The sequence below is a fragment of the Gadus morhua genome, chromosome 18 (assembly GCF_902167405.1).
Source record: "Gadus morhua chromosome 18, gadMor3.0, whole genome shotgun sequence".
NCBI lineage: Eukaryota > Metazoa > Chordata > Actinopteri > Gadiformes > Gadidae > Gadus > Gadus morhua.
This window is the reverse complement of record NC_044065.1, coordinates 6,119,901-6,128,405: the sequence shown is the minus strand read 5'-3', so window position 1 is coordinate 6,128,405 and position 8,505 is coordinate 6,119,901. Positions and strand designations below refer to the sequence as shown.

Below are 8,505 nucleotides of genomic sequence, written 5' to 3'. Positions count from 1 at the left end.
AGAGGCTTGAGTCCCGTTAGAGGCCAGGGGGTCAGAGGCTTGAGTCCCGTTAGAGAACAGGGGGTCAGAGGCTTGAGTCCCGTTAGAGAACAGGGGGTCAGAGGCTTGAGTCATGTTGTTAGAGGCCAAGAGGTCAGAGGCTTGAGTCATGTTAGAGGCCAGGGGGTCAGAGGCTTGAGTCGCGTTAGAGGCCAGGGGGTCAGAGGCTTGAGTCGCGTTAGAGGCGAGGGGGTCAGAGGCTTGAGTCCCGTTAGAGGACAGGGGGTCAGAGGCTTGAGTCCCGTTAGAGGACAGGGGGTCAGAGGCTTGAGTCATGTTGTTAGAGGCCAAGGGGTCAGAGGCTTGAGTCACGTTGTTAGAGGCCAGGGGGTCAGAGGCTTGAGTCACGTTGTTAGAGGTCAAGGGGTCAGAGGCTTGAGTCACGTTCGAGGCCAGGGGGTCAGAGGCTTGAGTCACGTTAGAGGCCAAAGGGTCAGAGGCTTGGGTCACGTTGTTAGAGGCCTGGTGGTCAGAGGCTTGCGTCACGTTGTTAGAGGGCAGGTGGTCAGAGGCTTGCATCACGTTGTTAGAGGCCAGAGGGTCAGAGGCTTGAGTCACGTTAGAGGCCAGGTGGTCAGAGGCTTGAGTCACGTTGTTAGAGGCCAGGGGGTCAGAGGCTTGAGTCACGTTAGAGGCCAGGTGGTCAGAGGCTTGAGTCACGTTAGAGGCCAAAGGGTCAGAGGCCCGAGTCCCGTTAGAGGCCAAAGGGTCAGAGGCTTGAGTCCCGTTAGAGGCCAAAGGGTCAGAGGCTTGAGTCCCGTTAGAGGCCAAAGGGTCAGAGGCTTGAGTCCCGTTAGAGGCCAAAGGGTCAGAGGCTTGAGTCACGTTAGAGGCCAGGGGGACTGTGCTCACGTGGTCATAGGCCCTAGCTTTTGCGGCAGACTTGAGGTATTCTGTTCAGTTGAAACAGAAACAGAGTTAAAATATTTCATTGAATGCTAGAGTTACAGCTACAGACAACCTGGAGCAAGCATACCTTCTATAATATAGTGGTCTTGATACAGGGCCTCAATTAGTTGTTGCATTTTAATGACGTCAGCTAGGTCATTTTGTGGAACATCTGAAAATCAAACCATCAAGTCAACTACTCGGACTGAAGGAGACAGTCAAATATATACATTGCCTTTTCATCCCTTACTTCCCAGGCCGTTCTCATCTTTGGATCTCCCATTGGTCCCTCCAAATGGGGCGCAAGAGACTAAAAACAATTACAGGGAAACATTTAGCACATAGCGGCGTTTTGCACGTGGTGACATTTTGCGTGTAGAATATAGAATCATTTAGCATGGAGGAAGATTTGGCATGCAGCATAATTTAACATATGGCACCATTAAGGAAATTGTACCATTTAACACTAGCATCATAGCATAAACCATCACTTAGCATATAGCACCATAGACTATAGCAATGTTAGCATTCAGCACCATTTAGCATACACCACTTACATATTACAACCTTTAGCATATAGCCCCATATAGTGTATAGCCACCTCAAGCATGCTCCACTTTAACACGTAGCCCCATTTAGCATATAGCCCCATTTAGCATATAGCCCCATTTAGCATATAGCCCCATTTAGCATGTAGCACCATTTAGCATGTAGCACCATTTAGTATGTAGCACCATTTAGCATACACCACTTTAACGTCTAGCAATATTTAGCATACTAAATATAAGCTCAATCACAGACCTAAAGACAAATTGATACTAAACTTAAAGTTTCCTCAAGTAAATTAATCAGTCCGCTACAATGTACTTTACCTTCGGTCATCCAAATTGCTATGACGAAAGCAGCTCCTACACAAAACCTGCCCATGGCCATCGCATTTGCTGTACCTTCAGACATGCAGCACTGATTTCTTGCAGGCTCTTTATTGCTTGTCTATCTGGTACAAGACAGGTTGCCAATTTACAATCAGCTGTAATTACCTGCTGTGGTCACCTGACTTGTAGTGTCTTTGATTCAATATGTTGGATATTTCTGCCTCTTCCTATGTTGTCAATGTCAGTGTATTTTGTTAATGAGTACTCCTGTATATCAAGGGTTACATAGTTAAATTGGCACATGAGACTACTTAAAAAAAGATAACCTAGTGTTTCTGTGAAGAAAATATACCATGAACAAGAATATCCTTCAGTCGACAATTGAATCCACTGCAGCCTGGTTCCTTAGGCCTGCTGCTGAGTGGGAATATCATTTAGAATATTTAGACATGGCTATTATCTAGGCTCATGAAGAGAGTGTATGGCATGCGTCTGTGTAGTTATCCTAATATATTAAAAGCCTTCTTAGAAAGGTATGCTTCTCTGTTTGGCCTGTTGTTTCCTACAAATCAATCACATCACCCTATTTCGTAGTAGAATCACTATTTTGTGATTACGATACGATTTTCAAAGAAAGAGGTTGTAGCCTGACGTTATTGGTAGGCTGAGAAAACTTTGATGCACGAAGCTTGAGTTCTTAAGTCCTAGCCAATCCATGTTCCTCTGTTATTTTGCCTTGCTTTTATTCATCCGGCATTCTTATTCCGTGCATGACTCAAGAAGCCGTACATATGGTCCAATATAATGACATGCAATGTGCAATCAGCCTATCAGACCGACACAATCATTAAGCGCTGTTTGGCAATGCTTTGATGAGGTTAGCCCTCTTCCCAGTGGCGATTCTGGGGGGTGGCCTGGGGTGGCCAGGGCCACCCCTGAAAGCTCATTGGCCACCCCTGTGGCCATCCAAGATCTGATAGGTAGTTGGTCACGTTCGTCAACACAAGAAATAAGAGAAATGCTGTCAATCAATGATGACAGCTGATCAACTGATTTAGGGTCAGTTTTACATTTTTAACTAACACAGTAATGGTCGTGCTGAGGCTGTGAGAGCTGATTTCTGCTCGGCGGACATTTAGCTATGCAGGTCAGGTGACCCATGAGATGAGCGCGCTGCACATGCTGCTGGTCCGTGAAACAGGAGGACGACGACGGTCACAGTGACAACGTGAACAATATAAAAACGATAAAGACGCTGAAATCTGTCGTTGAGAGGTATGGTAATTTAATGTTTAGTTATATCGTAGTTCCCTCTGAATGTGTAGGAAAACTTTATCCAGCACTAAGTAGCAGCTAAAAGACGAACTACACTGCACTAGCTTGCTTAGCAGCCTGCAAACCAGGTTAAGCATGTAACGTTAGTGTTTTGGATACCGCCATGAAATATGAAAAGATGTTTTCTGGACTGAAGACTGATGGTGTTTTTTGCAGATGTGTGTGTTCAACAGAGCTAATGTTATATTTTTGGCCAACCAGTGTGTGAAACATAGTGACAGTCTAGATTTAAGTAGCTATAACACAAGAACAAGCTGTGACTTATTTGTTGCATTCAAATGCCACAAATGCTTGAGATGCAATATGTGTTAATTGTGTTATTAAAAGTGAGTTGTAAGAGTGGTAGTTATGTAAAAATAAACCTTTGTAGATCCTATAAATAGACATAATTAGGCACATTGTTGACACCTCCTTTCTTTTTGACATTTTAATGGAGTCAAAGGTGTTATTTAAGGGGTTACAAGTTATATTTGGTCTGGTGGCATTGCATTGGACTTAAGTCTTGTCTTGTGATCTTATGGCCTATGTGAAAGCATTTTGTAGCAGGAGAATGAGCAAAAGCAAGAACTAGCTACCGCTATTGCACTTTGTTACTATTATTAGAATCCTCTATTGTTCATGAGAGTTTGAAGGTTTACATAACATTACTTTATACTATATACTTTGGAGTTAAGATTTGTTTGGTTTATGTTACAATTGTTTATGTATATTTATCAAGTTAATTTGTGATTCTAAGGCTTAACTGTTTGATTTAAATAAACGTCATAATTTATGCTGAATCAAAGCCAACGTTTATACCTTCATCAGGGCCCCGGACATGAATACTGTCTGGGTTGAAAACCCACTTTTTGCACATTTTCATACATCACAAGGCATCCTAGAATAACATTATTCAGTCATCAGGCCATCATCTGTGTCACCTGTATTGTTACCTATGTTTGCTTTACTAATTTAGGTGCCATCTTGTGGTTAAATAAAAACACACCAAAGCAAAGAACAAACCAAAAAAATCTAATTCCAGTATCTCCAACAAATTATATCTAAGCTAAATAATAACATAAACTAAGCATGTAAAGAACAACAAATATTTCTGTTTTTTTCCTTACAAGCTTAATTTATCCTTTGCTTACAGATACACTTTTTAATAAGGTCTATCTTAAAGAATTTTGGTTTGTTCTGTTGCCTGGATTGCTGTGTTTTATGTAACCACAAGATGGCGCCTCAATTAGTAAAGCAAACACAGGTAACAATACAGGTGACACAGATGATGAGCTGATTAATTTTATTATATAGGATGAGTTAAGAGCAGTTGAATTTTGCTACTCTAATTTAACTTGTGAAGAGATGAGGACTTTAATCCACTATAAGGAAATGGCTCTTAGAAAATCTGTACCTTATTCTGAACATAATTACTGATTAAAAATAGACATGTTAAAATAACCAGATATACTTGAGGACTGTGATAGGTGGTAATGGAATTTAAAAAATGACTTTAAAAAAAAGAAGTCATTTTACCAGCATAGACACCTTTATTTGACAGTTATGAGACAGGAAATCATGGGAGAGAGAGGGGATGTGACATGCAGCAAAGGACCGGGATTCGAACCGCAGTTGGCTGCGTACGTGTATGTATTAAACTTCGCTATGCCATGGCCACCCCACACTAGCTTTGTGTCCCATCTTGGCCACCCTAGTAAAAATGTCCTGGATACGCCACTGCCTCTTCCTAACTTCTGACCATTCCATCTTCCCTTGGCAGGAGTCGACGCTGGTGAGGGTTCCCAGCTTCAAGGATATTCCAGTGAGCATGACGCCCAATCTGCAGGAGCGTCTCAACGGGATCACAGAGGTCCTTTCCCGCGATTCCAAGCTGGTGACGGAAGACCTGGAGAAGGCTGTGAGCGCTGTGGTCGGCCAGGAGAAACAAGTTAGGTGGAGTTCTCCTGACCACCAGAGTACTTGTGATCGACCGATATATTGGCCGGCCGACATTTGACTTCTTCTCAGATTTTTTATGTTTCTTTTATTTTTTTGCCTTGATTTACAGATGGACAGTTCAGTAAATGCTAATTTTTTTAATTGAGACTTGTAACATTTGTTATCATTTTGTCATTTTTATAATGTAAATTGCCCTAAAATATCCTAATCGGTCGATCCCTACACCAGACGCCCCATTATTCCGAAGGAGCGCTCCAGGTTAAAGGGTTGAACCACCCAATCATATGTGTTGCTGCATCAAGTGTAAACGTTTTGAGAACCTTTTCTCAAATGGGGGGTACGCGTACCCCTAGGGGTATTTTGTAGTACTGCAGGGGGTACTCAAAAGATGAAGGAAAAACTAATTATTTTTGTTTTCACCCTTTGCAAGTTTCAATTCTGAAAGCTAGACTGTAGAAATTCAAGAAAAATTGACGCGTGGTTGAAATTTAAATTCTTGAAAAATAAAGGGCATCCAGAACAGGAGTATTTGCACACTTTTAGTATTCTTGTAAACACTGCGAATAGAATGCACATACATTATCAATACATTATAAAAATTCCCCCAAAAATGTTTTGTGACGGTAAAGGGGGTACTGAAAAAATATCTTGGAGGAGGTAGACTAGTAGAAAAGGTTAGAGAACCATTCAATGCCCCATGCTCTCTCTCTCTCAGGTTCCCCCCAGGACAAGCGCCCTGTCCTGGCTGTGGTTCCCAGCCCGGCCGCTCGATGCCACCCTGGAGGGAAGGAGGGCCTCAACGCCTGTAAGTCCAGTGTGGACCCCACATGTCCCTCACCCATCACATCCAAACACAGGACGCAGTTACAGCATACGTTTGGTACACACATGTATAAATCCATATCTATATATAGATGTCTGTGTGTATAGAGATGGATAGGTACATAGATAGATAGATAAATCTATGCCTTTATGTGTTCATATACATTTGTGTATATAAATACACAAATGTATTTTTTTTTTTCTCTTCTTTGTTGTGGAGCACCTGGGGGAGCACACACACCCCCAGGTCTTTATTGCAGTGGCTGGCTGAAGACTGGCCCCATCGGGGTCATTGCCATCACCATAAACAACAGCTTCGACACAGCACACAGCGTCGTGGAGGACGTCACCTCACCTCTGGCTGCCTGGACGTGACCTCTGCCAAGCCTGGATCCACGGGGATCCCCCTGCTGGACAAGAGAGGTACTGCTCTCCGTCTAGTATCTGGTGCAATGTAGGGGTGAGAGATTCCTCACTTGCTAAATAAATAATTGGCGTTGTGTACAGTGAATCCTAATGAGCACCGGATCCCCATCAAACTCTAGGGATTAACCGTCGGTGACTTGGGAAACTCTGAAGCGATCGCTGGCAGCTAGCCTCCAAAGGCTAGCGTAGCACGTGACAGTAACAAGGACGTTGTGCTGCATATAATCGCTCCTTCTCCCATTGACATTCAGGCTCCTTGATGTTGGGTTTCTTTGTGTATACTTTTTTACAAGAGATGCAGACAACAATACACGAGAAAGCAGTGACTATAAATAAGGCTTCATCGCTGTAGAGTTCCACAGGTTTATACCTCATAAAAGGAACCCAACACTTTAAAGAACCGTACTCCACACAGTTCACTGAACCATTGTGAGGATCCACAGACCGGACGACTTGCAAGCAAACTTATCTTTCCTCACGGACAGATATATGCTATAGCAGCCGCCTGCTTTGTCCACGGATAACCTCTCTGGGCTGAACAAAATAATGCCATGGATGCTAATGTCTTTAGATAACATCGTGTATGGGGGCTCAATGCCCCTATAGCGGCAGAGTGGGCAATAGTGGCTGAAGCACAGAGGAGTTGGAAGTTGCTTTCAAAGGAGAAGGTTTGATACTAAGCAAACAAAGCAAACAAAGGTTTGTTTCCAGACTAAACTCTCAATTTAGAACAATCAGAAGTTTAGTTTGTACCCCGAGATGTTGAGCTGGCTCTGATGTCGGCTTGATGTTTCCGGTCAGTTTGGATGCTATAATTGGTCGGTTGGTGTAGCTTTTGGTAACTCTAATATATTGCACAGGTCAGCAAGGCCATCAGACAGAGCACATAGCAATACAATGGCGTTATCTGATATCTGAAAATAAGAATAAACAGACTAAAAGTTGTGTCTCTTACTTCGGCAAAAAAGCAAAACACAACTTCTTAGGAGCTCTGTTTTTTCCTCAATCACATACACAAACCGACACACACATACACATGCACACATACACACACACAAACTAACACACGCACAAAAACAGACACACATCACAAATGGACACACACACACGCACACACAGACGCACACATCATTAGAATGTTTGTCTTGACTCGAGAAGACAGCCACACTGGCAAAACATTGAAATAGTCCAAAAAAAGTTAGTATTTATTTATAACTCATTCACATTTCTCATCGCCGCAAGTCGTTTCTCCAGTCTGAGTAGCCTGGAAATGACCTCACGCCCCCGTCATTTCCAACCAATTCCTCCCCCAATCCACTCCCTCCCCTCTCCTCTCCCCTCCTCACTCTCCCCTCTCCTCTCCCCTCCCCTCTCCCCCCTCTCCTCTCCCCCCTCTCCTCTCCCCTCCTCTCTCTCCCCTCCCTCTCTCTCCCCTCCCCTCTCACCTCTCTCCCCTCCTCTCCCTCCCCTCTCTCCCCTCCTCTCCCCTCCTCTCTCCCCTCCTCTCTCTCCCCCCTCTCCTCTTTTTCCCCTCCCTCCTCCTCTGAATCCTCTCCCCCGTCCCCTGACTCATAAGATCGTCGCCAAGCAGTCCGTCTATCAGAAGGGAAATCAGATGACAAGGCAGGGGCTGATTTACACCAACAGCGCCTTGCTGGCATCCATCAGTAGGTGGGGAGACAGATGGGGGGAGAGAAAGGGAGAGAGAAGGGGGAGGAGAGTGAGAGAGAGCATCCTTTTGAATGGGTGGAATATAAAGATTAACCCGGGCATACAGACTTTGAATTGAAATGATTTAACTTCTAACAGAAACGATACACGATTCACGCACGCATTCTCAAAAGACGTAGCATCAACAAAGACATTCTTAAACGGGTCATAAGAACCTGTGTGGTCGGCCGAGGCACCGGAGCCGTGCAAAGAGACTAGTTGAGATGAAAAGTTCAAATTTTTATCATGCCATTTTACAAGTCCAGCAGGCCCGCCACCGCTGCTGTACTCCATCAGTGAACTGGCTATGTGTGGGGAGGAGGACGGACGGCCTTTCTGCCTTTACAGCTGGGCCTTCGACCTGCAGCACGATGCTCTCCAGAAGCTCCTCAGAGCGGGATGAGAGCAGAGCCGGGACTTAAGGAAGAGGCTCAGCGAGGAGAGCGGTACGAAGTGTCCCTCGGACAGGCCT

At 44.3% G+C, this 8,505-nt stretch overlaps 1 long non-coding RNA gene across 1 annotated transcript; it reads right to left on the bottom strand.

Moving 5' to 3' along the window:
* Nucleotides 1-806: 806 nt before the first annotated feature.
* On the bottom strand, nt 807-1,904 carry LOC115530745 (uncharacterized). The gene is made up of 4 exons (XR_003973779.1): nt 1,800-1,904; nt 1,178-1,237; nt 1,016-1,099; nt 807-932 (listed from the first exon to the last, which is right to left on the bottom strand). It is a non-coding gene; the product is annotated as an uncharacterized LOC115530745 (long non-coding RNA).
* Between the last annotated feature and the right edge of the window lie 6,601 nt (nt 1,905-8,505).